Below are 11479 nucleotides of genomic sequence, written 5' to 3' on the forward strand. Positions count from 1 at the left end.
GATTCATCTGTTTGCTTAAGCGCTAAGAAGACACATATAACAGAGGATCCAAAATGATCTGGAGTTGATGACAGAAGACGTCCCTGGGAAATGATATTTGAGCTGAGATCTGAAGGAGTGGCATCAGTCAGGTGAAGGGAGTGGTGGTGTGAGTCTAGGAAAAGTAATCAGCATGTGCAAAAATGTTACGGTATCAAGGAGCTGAAAAAAGACCAGCCTGAGTGGAATGAGGGATGTTGGGAGAAGAGTCTAGAGAGGTAGGTAAGGATCAGATCATGTGGGCTATGTTAAGGGTTTTGGACTCTATTCTAAGAGTGTTGCGAAGTCATTGAAGAACTTCAAGTAGTGGAGTGACACAGCCAGATTTGGGATTTAAAGATACTATTCTTTTTGCTGTGTGGGCTAAGAGCCAAGAATAAATTTGCTTATTTTTTTCTTATTGATTTATAAAATCTCTTTATATATTAAGGACATCAATCCTTTATGTCATAAATATTTCGTTATGTTCTGTAGATTTTTTTCAATTACTAACTTTGTTTATGCTTTTGTTATACTATATTAAAGTTTTTAATTTTTAAGTTTGGACTGAGCATGAATAGGCATTAGCCAGGCAGAGAATATCAGAAGGTATATTGTTGAGCAAGCAAAAAAAAGCAAAGGAAAATAACCACTATATTGTACACCCGAAATTAATATAATAGTGTATGTTAACAATACTGGAATTAAAATAAAAAACTTATGGGGCGCCTGGGTGGCGCAGTCGTTAAAGCGTCTGCCTTCGGCTCAGGGCGTGATCCTGGCGTTTCGGGATCGAGTCCCACATCGGGCTCCTCCGCTGGGGGCCTGCTTCTTCCTCTCTCACTCTCCTGCTGTGTTCCCACTCTCGCTGGCTGTCTCTCTGTCACATAAATAAATAAAATCTTTAAAAATAAAATAAAATAAAATAAAAAACTTAGAAAAGTAAAGGAAAATAGATATTCTTTAAGGAATATGTCCATTAAAATGTAATAGGATAAAGATCAATTTTCTTTATTCTAGGGCTATTTATGTTCAAATAACTAATATTAATTTAAAATGACACCTTTTGTGTGATTTCTATTCTTTTAAGCTTGCTAAGTGTGTTTGATGATCTATCTTGCTGAGTTTCGGGTGAGCTTCAGAAGAATGTGTATTCTGTTGTTGGATGGAGTATTCTATAAATATCAATCAGATCAAGTTGATAGATAGTGCTCTCCATGTCAACTATATCTTTATTGATTTTCTGCATGCTAGATGTATCAGTTACTGACAGAGGGTTTTGAAGTCTCCAACTATAATTGGGGATTCATCTTTTTCTCCTTTTTGTTCTATCTGCTTTTGCTTCGTGTATTTCGACACTGTTTTTAGATGCACACACATTTCTTGGAGAACTGACTCCTTTATCATTATATAGTGCCCCCTTTATTAGCGATAATTTTCTTTATTCTGAAGTCTTCTTTTTCTGAAATTAATATAGCTATTCCAGGTGTCTTTTGATCAGTGTTAGCATGAAATAACTTTCTCCATTCCTTTACTTTTTTTTTTTTTGAGAGAGCGAGAGAGCACAAGCAGGGAGGGCCAAAGGGAGAAGGAGAGAAAGAATCTCAAGCAGGCTCCAAGCTCAGCACAGATCCTGACGTGGGATTTGATTTCATGACCGTAAGATCATGACCTGGCCTGAAATCAAGAGCTGGATGCTCAACCGACTGAGCCACCCAGGCGTCCCTCCATCCTTTGCTTTTAACCTGTTGGTGTTTTATTTTTAATTTGGTTTTGGTAGACAACATATAGGTGTCTTTTAAAAAAAAAATCCAGTCTGACAATCTCTCTTTTAATTGGCTTATTAAACCATTCACATTTAGAGTGATTATTGATATGTTTGGACTAATGTCAACCACGTTTACAATTGTTTTCTATTCATTGCCAGATGCTTCTTCCTTCTGCGTTCTCTGGTTTGAAATGAACAATTTGTATGATTCCATTTTATCTCTTTTCTTAGCACAACAATAAAAAATTCTTAAAATTCTTTTCCGTGGTTGTTTAGAGTTAACAGTATTTATTTTTAACTAAACTAAATCCACCTTCAAATGATGCTATTCCTGCTTCACTTGTAGTGTAGGTACCTTAAAAACAGTATTCCCAGGGGCACCTGGGTGGCGCAGTTGTTAAGCGTCTGCCTTCGGCTCAGGGCGTGATCCCGGCGTTCTGGGATCGAGCCCCACATCAGGTTCCTCCACTATGAGCCTGCTTCTTCCTCTCCCACTCCCCCTGCTTGTGTTCCCTCTCTTGCTGGCTGTCTCTCTCTGTCAAATAAATAAATAAAATCTTTAAAAAAAAACAAACAGTATTCCCAATTCCTCCCTCTCACTCCTTGTGACATTGCTGTCATTCACTTCCCTTATCCATATGCAATAATCATGAAATACATTGTTGCTATTGTTACTTCAGAGTTATCTTTTAGAAGGGTGAAGAATAATAAAAATAAGGTTTTAACTTACCATCATTTATCAGCACCCCATCCTTCCTTTCACTTCTTTCCCCCCTTTATCTCCCAACCTGTTATATGTGCATTTTAAAAATAAACATTTTGTTTTAGAATTATTTTATGTTTTCAGAGGAGTTGCACAGATAGTATAGAGAATTCTTGTATACCCCACACCCCGTTTCCCCTACTATTAATGTTTTTATATTTGTCACAACTATGAACCGATATTGGTACATTATTATCAACCGAAATCCTTATTTTATTTATATTTCCCTAGTTTTTACCTAATATCTCTATTTTATTCCAGGACCCAATCCAGGATATCACATCACACTGAAGTGTTATGTTTCCTTAAGCTCCTTAAGACTATGAAAATATTTCAGACTTTCTTTGTCTTAGATTGTCTTGATAGTTTTAAGGAGTACTGATCAGGTGTTTTGTAAAATATCCTTCAGTTTGGATTTCTCTGATGTTTTTCTCATGGTTAGACGGAGGTTATGTGTTTTTTGAGAGGAAGACCACAGAGGTAAAAGTTTCATTATCAACACATCATATCAAGAGGATGTGTTATCACTGATGATGGTAACCTGGATCACCTCACTGAGCCAGTGTTTGCTGGGTTTATCTACTGATATTTATTCCCTCTTTGACATCCTTTAATTGTTTTGTTTCGTTTTTCAAGTTTATATTTATTCATTTTATTTATTTTTTAAAAGATTTTATTTATTTATGTAAGAGAGAGAGATAGCGAGAGAGGGTATGAGCAGGGAGAGGGGAGAGGGAGAAGCAGGCTCCTGGCTGAGCAGGGAGCCCATCGCAGGGCTCAGTTCCAGGACCCTCAGATCATGACCTGAGCCAAAGGTAGATGGTTAAAAGACTGAGCCACTCAGGCGTCCTAAAGCTTTCTTATTTTTTTTTTTTTAAAGTAGGCTCTATGCTGGACTTGAACTTGCGACCCTGAGATCAAGACCTGATCTGAGCTCAAAAGTCATACGCTTAACTGGCTGAGCCACTCAGGTGCCCCATTAAAGTTTTACTTATTTAGATAATCTCTACACCCAACGTGGGCTCAAACTTAACAACCCTGGGATCAAGAGTCGTGTGCTCTACTGACTGAGCCAGCCAGGCATCCCTGAACTGTTTTTTGTTTTTTGGTTTTTGTTTTTTTTTTTGTATTTAGATAATGACTTTCTTATATTTCCTTCCCCACTGAATTTCTAATTGCTTTTAAAGATTGAATTCTGGGGCTTCATCATATGCTCAAGGCTTATTTTCGAAGTTTTCTTCTATACGATCTCATAAAACTTTCTGCTCTAAGACTTAATTTTCCTGCTCCAATCTGAGCTGGTTGCTTTCTGGGCCTGCTGCAACAGCCATAACCCTGATGTTTCCCTTTATTTAGCCTTATTCCTATGTGGGTTCAGTGTTCCACGTGGTCCATACCTTCCTCTTTCTCTGTTTATTCCCTCATGAGTTTGGCATACTGTTCTTGGTTTACTCCTCATGGAGAGTATTTGAGGAAGTTACTTGAGAATGTACTCAAATAGCTTCTTTTTTAAAAAAAATTTTTATTCTTAAGTAATCTCTGCACCCAGTGTGGGGCTTGAACTCACAACCCTGGGATCAAGGCACATGCTCTATCAACTGAGCCAGCTAGGCACCCTCACATAACTTCTTACAAAAGGAGGCATGGGAGGTGGACTTTCTGAGTCTTTGCATATCTGAAAATGTGCGTGTTCTATTCTTACTCAATTTCAGCTGGGTTTGGGATTCACAATGAAGGTGATTTCCTGCAAGCCTGAAGACATTACTGAATTATCTTCTGGTACACTAACAGGAGGTAGTATTGCTAATTTTAAGTGTTGCTAACAGAAGGTCTGTTGTCAGACTAATTCCTCAGCTTTGGGAATGGACTGTATTATTACTTATTTTTCTTTGGCAGCTTTTAGGATCTTGTCTCAATCCTGAAGTTTTATGTTAATTTTTCTAATTGTATACCTTTTTATGTCTATTGTGCTAGACACTCAGTAGACCCTTTTAGTTTGAAGATGTGTGTCGTTATTCCTCTCTGGGAAATTCTCTTGATTTAACTTTTTTTCTCTCTTAATTATTATTATCATTATTTTCTGAAGTTCCCAAGAAATGAAATGTTGCACTTTCTGGATTGTTCCTTTTTTGTGTGTGTGAGTTTATTTATTTATTAAATAGGCTCCATGCTCAGCGTGGGGCTTGAACTCATGACCCTGAGATCAAGAGTTACACGCTCTGAGCCAGGCAGGCACTCCTGCTCCTTTTGCCCTTTTTAAAAATCTCAAATTTTACATCTCATTGTCCTTTTGTTCTATGAACTAAGACGTTTCCTCAACTTCATCTTTAAGTCCTCACATCGCATTTGAAAGTTTTAGCGACAGTCCTTTTAATTTCCAATTATTTTTTTGTTCTCAATGAAAATGTTTAAATTGTGATAAAATACACACAATATAAAATTTACCACCTTCACCTTTTTTAAATGTGTAGTTTGGTAGTGTTAAGTGTCCTCACCTTGTTATGAAACCAATCTTTAGAAGTCTTTTTATTTTCAAAAAGGAAACTATATGCATGAAACAATAACCCCTTCTTCACTGCCACCCCAGCCGCTGATTATCACCATTCTACTTTCAGTCTCTGAATTTGACTGCTCTCGGTAGCTCATTGGAATGGAATCATAGAGTATCTGTCTTTTTGTTATTGGCTTATTTCACTTAGCATAGTATCTTTTTTTTTTTTTAAAGATTTTATTTATTTATTCGACAGAGATAGAGACAGCCAGCGAGAGAGGGAACACAAGCAGGGGGAGTGGGAGGGGAAGAAGCAGGCTCATAGCAGAGGAGCCTGATATAGGGCTCGATCCCACAACGCTGGGGTCACGCCCTGGGCTGAAGGCAGACGCTTAACCGCTGTGCCACCCAGGCGCCCTCTTAGCATAGTATCTTCAAGGCTCTTCCATGTTGTAGCATATGTCAGAATTTCCTTCTTTTTAAAGGCTGAATAATATTCCATTGTATGTACATGCCACATTTTCTTTTTTCTCTCCAATTTTTTTTGTTAATCTTTTTTTTTAAATTAAGTTTTTATTTTTAATTCCAGTATGGTTGACATAAAGTGTTATATTCATTTCAGGTGTGCAATATAGTATTCAGCAATTATATACATTACTCAGTGCTCACCATGATAAGTATATTCTCTAATTCCCATCACCTACGCTACCCATCGCCCTACCCACCTCCCCTCTGGTAACCATTAGTTGTTCTCTATAGTTCAGAGTCTGTTTTTTAGTTTCACTCTTTCTCTCTTTTTCTTTGCTTGTTTGTTTTGTTTCTTAAATTCCACACATAAGAGAAATCATGTGGTATTTTTCTTTCTCTGACTTATTTCGCTTAGCATAATACTCTCTAGCTCCACCCATGTTGTTGCAAATGGCAAGATTTCATTCTTTTTTATGGCTAAATAATATTCCATTATATATATACAGGACATCTTCCTAATCCATTCATCTATCAATGGACACTTGGGCTGCTTCCATAATCTGGCTATTGTAAATAATGCAGCAATAAACATAGGGGTGTCTGCCATATGTCCTTTATCCATTGATGGACACTTGGATAGCTTCTACGTTTTGGTTATTGTGAATAATGCTGCTATGAACATTGGTGTACAAATATGTCTTCGAGACCCTGTTTTCAGTTCTTTCAGATACACACCCAGAAGTGAAATTGCTGAATCATATGGTAATTCTATTTTTAATTTTTTGAGGAACCACTATGTTCAATTCTTTCTTATACTTTTGTATTACAGATGTAGTATCTTCTCAAATCTCTCTGAGTTTTTAGAATTTTCTCTCTTGTTCTTTACATTCTCTCTGCTTTGTTAGGTCAGTTTTGACATTTATTTTGGTTTTTCTCTTTCATGTTGCAGATTTTTAATGCCGAAGGATTCTTGGTTAAGAACGAGGCATTGGAACGTCTCTGAGATCCCTGTATGTGGGCAGGGTTCACAGCAGGTTAAACTCTTAGATGAGTGGTCAGGGTGTTTGTGGTAATCTGAGGAAACCTTAAAGTTAGGGTGAGCTGGACTCTATCCTGGGAGTACCAGCACCAGTATAACCACCTTGGGTGTCCCTGTACTAGACCCAACTTTAAAACATTTTTTATTTAAATTCAAATTAATTAACATATAGTGTATTATTAGTTTCAGAGGTAGTATTTAGTGATTTATCAGTTGCATGTAAGACCCAGTGCTCATTCCCTCAAGTGCCCTCTTTAATGCCCATCACCCAGTTAGCAAATCCCCCTGCCTACTTTCCCTCTAGCAATCCTCATTGTGAGGATTAAATGACATAAGGCATCGGAAATGCTCATCCCAGTGCCTGGTATATACTGAGTGCTCAATATGAGGATAACATGGACTGAGCATGCTCCAAAGTCTGGAGAAGGGGGCGACCAACTCTGTCCACCTGGAGATGAGGAGGAAGGTGGGAGGCAGGGAGGGTTTTACTCAGGAAGGGGCCTCCAAACACCAACTTTTCTTTCCAGAGAAAGACCCTCATATGGTGTCCTCCCCTGTCCCAGCTCCCCAAGGGGTCACATTGTTGACAATTGTGGTTCAGGAGGGGACTGCGCTCCATAGATGGAAAAACTCCCTGGCATACAGGACTTTTTTTACTCTAAATTTCAATCTTCCCTGCCACTCGATCAGGGTTGGAAGGAAGAGAAGCGGGGCGGGGGGGGGGGGGTGTCTTCGTCTCCAGAGGCACAGAAGTGCCTGGTGGTATCACTACATTTGTGCCAACACTGCCATTACTGGTATATAATGGGAATGCCACAAAGAAGAGAGCAATGTTTAGTGCCTCTCTTACCAGCGACCTGGGGAAGTAGGACACCCCCCATGGGTTAGGACTCCATGCACTGCTGGTCCTTGTAATGGTCAGGAGTACTGAGCTCTCTCCTGCCTCACACACAGGCCAGCAACTGCCGACCATGGGACCAACCGAACAACGAGGCAGGCACCGCCCCTCTACTGCGCTCAAAGCTCTTTGCAGCTCACGTTCTCCTCCTTGTGGACATTTATCTCCGGCATGGTCTCAGAAGTTGGCAACTGTGCATTGGAGACCTGCTAAGCTCATAGTCCAGGGAGATGACCTTCTTTCGCCCAATAGGCAGGGAAGCCCAGACAAAATGAGAAAGTCAGCAAAGTTTAATTGCACTCTTCGCAGCTGCCCCATTCTGCTCTATCTCCTCTCTGTGTAGCTCAACTCCTTTTCCACATAAGAAATGATTTTTTTCTATAGTCAGCAGCAGATGCGCGTGTGTGTGCGCGCATCTCTGTGTGGGATGCATCGTATTTCTGAGGATCTGTCTTTGCTGGAATCACACTTGGCCACGGTCTTATTCCGGCAGGCCCTCTTACACAGCCTGTCACTTGCTTGCAGGAATCAGTGTATTTAATTTCACGTATCTTCCAGTAGAAGGAGAAGGTACTCTGGGTTCCTTCATGCTAACCTTTGTGGTTTTCTCCTCAAGGTGCACAACTGAGTATCAAAACTGGGAAAAGAAAATTCAATCCCTCCTTCTAAGAGCTGATAATACAAGGATACCAAACCATTTATGCATCTGTTAGCCATTTTTTTTCTTTAAATTGGACCTCAGGGTGCATAGAATTGGGATAATCAAAATAATTGAATTCTGACACATTCATTACTCATCCATGAATGATCCTTCCTTCTTTCCTTCCTTCCTTCCTCTTTATAATGTAATAAGAATCTAGGGGCGCCTGGGTGGTGCAGTCGTTAAGCATCTGCCTTCAGCTCAGGGCGTGATCCCGGCGTTCTGGGATCGAGCTCCACATCGGGCTCCTCTGCTGGGAGCCTGCTTCTTCCTCTCCCACTCCCCCTGCTTGGGTTCTCTCTCACGCTGGCTGTCTCTGTCAAATAAATAAATAAAATCTTTAAAAAAGAAAAGAATCTAAAGCAAAAGCTAAGGCCTTGACAGTAATCTACATTTAACTATATTTCTACCGCCCACCCCTCCCATTCCTCCATCTGAGGTTGTGACCATGCTCATTCCTGTGTCGACCACTCCCATCTTTTTAGGTAGTTTTGATGCATTTGTATGCATTTCTAAAAATACACTTTTTTTTTAAAGATTTTATTTATTTATTCGACAGAGATAGAGACAGTCAGCGAGAGAAGGAACACAAGCAGGGGGAGTGGGAGAGGAAGAAGCAGGCTCATAGCGGAGGAGCCTGATGTGGGGCTCGATCCCATAACGCCGGGATCACGCCCTGAGCCGAAGGCAGACGCTTAACCGCTGTGCCACCCAGGCGCCCCTAAAAATACACTTTTATTTTAATTTTTTTTCTTCGATGCAGGGCTTGAACTCACAACCCTGAGATCAAGACCTGAGCTGAAATTAAGAGTCAGACAGTTAACCAACTGAGCCACCCAGGCCCCCCACTTTAGTTTTTTTTGACTTAAGATTGTATTGATAAGACTCTTCATTATTTTTGCATGTTGCTGTAGGTTGTTCCTGTGAGTGCTGTGTACGTTCGGTTGAGTAAATAGATCACAATTTTGTCATTTGTTCTCCCACTGCAGGAGGCCTGAGCTGTTCCTGGTTTTTATCTGTTGTGACCAGCACTGCTGTGAGCCTTCTCCTACATGTTTTTTGTACATGTGCAAACATTTATCTTTATTTCCCCATCTTAGAAGCATGTATTCAAACCCACTGCATGTGCTGCCTTGGTCATGGTGGAGAGTGTGGGATTCCTCATGTCTGGGGAAATCTGTATTTTTGATAAGGGTCCCCAACCATGACCATGACCATGTTGGGGGACGGGTGCCTGGCTGGCTCAGTTGGTAGAACATGGGAATCTTCACCCTGGGGTAATAAGTCTCATGTTGGGCATAGAGATTACTTAAAAAAAATAAAATGATGAAAACAATAAATCAGTTCTTAAAAAAAAATCCCAAAACCATGTGGGGGAATAGGGCTGTAAGGCATTCTGCTGCAAAGGGGTGTGACATATTGAAACAAACCTGGGATTTTGATTCAGACAGACTTGATCCAAGGTTCACCTGGGCCACTTACCAGGTCTGTGAATTGGACTATTTCTTGACATCTGTCAGTCTCAGTGTTCTCATTTTTAAAATGGGGAGCAATACTACTTCCTCACAGGGTTGTGAGGAATAAATGGGCAAAAGGATGCTTAGCATACAGTTGGTGCTCTCTATATGCTCATTTTTGCATTCTTCATTTTTGTGGATCCCCACATGCTATCATTACCATACAATACCATGTATTACTCATACTGTATTAAAATATTATGCCTGGTAATAAAGAAATAAAGCATGCAATTCTCAATTTAGAGGAATTTAAAATGCAATTGGAAATGAAGGATCAAATAGAAGAAACAATGAGACATCAAAGCATAGCTGAAATTCAGAGCTACATGGCAGTACGTGTGCCCCCCTGAGTCAGCACGTTGGGGTTCACACTGTCCTAGTACACTCTACTTACTAGCTGATGACTTCAGACACCACACTTAATTTTTAGAGTCTCTGTTTCCCTGTGGACGTTAGTAATTATACTGAGCTCAGAGGCTTTCGTGTGGATTAAATTAGAGAATCCACAATTCTTTGTGCTGGGGCCTGGCTCAAAGCACGTGCTCACCCAATGCGAGCTGCTGTTATTTACCCGGGATATCATGTGAGCTCCTTGCATAGGCTGAGTGTCCACTGGGCAGGGACACTACAGAGGAGACTCAAATACTGGATTTGGAGGGAAGGGGTCTCTGACTATTTCCCAATACAGACTTTAGATGGGCTCGCATGGGACTGAGGAGGTTGGGTGCCCTTATCAAAAATATGGATTTCCCCAGACTTTCTGCATAAGAATCTCTTGGGGTGACACTTGGGGTGACATGACTATAAAGTTTTGTGGGTGACTCTGACATGAAGACAGATTGAGGAACGACTGGATTAGTGGCTTCTAACATCCCTTTCAACCCTCGTGCTTGGAGAAACCATGCAGAAAGGACTTCTCTTCCTCCAAGAGAGTTTGGGAGAATTTCCGTGGAGCCGGAGGAGGATACTGAGTGGAATTAAGAGGAGCGTCTAGATTTCTTGAGAGGAGGGGGGACATAACCCCAGATGGCCACACGAGGCCGCTCTAAGGAGCACCTTTACTATAGAACACAGTGGGGATGACCGCCAGTCCCCTAGAGGCCAGCACTGTGCCCTATAAAATGAGTCCTCCTGAAACAGTGCAACAAACACACATGCTTCTACTTAAGAATAACATCTATTTATATTATTTTTCTTTAGAGCCAGACCAGCTGGCATTGAATCTGGATCCATCCCTTACTGTTGTGTGACTTTGGGCATGTCATTACAACCTCTCTGTGAGTCAGTGACCTCATCTGTAAGACAGGGATGGTAATAATATATACCGTACAGGGGCGCCTGGGTGGCACAGCGGTTAAGCGTCTGCCTTTGGCTCAGGGCGTGATCCCGGAGTTATGGGATCGAGCCCCACATCAGGCTCCTCTGCTATGAGCCTGCTTCTTCCTCTCCCACTCCCCCTGCTTGTGTTCCCTCTCTCGCTGGCTCTCTCTATCTCTGTCAAGTAAATAAAATCTTAAAAAAAAATAATATATACTGTACAGGGCTGTTGTAAGGATAAAGTGAGTTAATATGTAAGACTTAATAAAAAGGCTTAGGTAGTGTCTCGTGCTTAGAAACTGATATGTTGGTGTTACTTCCATCATCACCATCATCATCATCATCACCATTCCGCCATAAATTGCACTCCTAAGATTCTGCGAATGATTTTTTAAAAGATTTTATTTATTTGACAGAGAGAGAGAGAGGAAGTGAGTGAGCACATGCAGGGGGAGCAGGAGAGGCAGAAGCAGGCTCCCCACTGAGCAGAGAGTCCAATT

This window comes from Ursus arctos, unplaced genomic scaffold (assembly GCF_023065955.2).
Source record: "Ursus arctos isolate Adak ecotype North America unplaced genomic scaffold, UrsArc2.0 scaffold_24, whole genome shotgun sequence".
NCBI classification, from domain to species: domain Eukaryota; kingdom Metazoa; phylum Chordata; class Mammalia; order Carnivora; family Ursidae; genus Ursus; species Ursus arctos.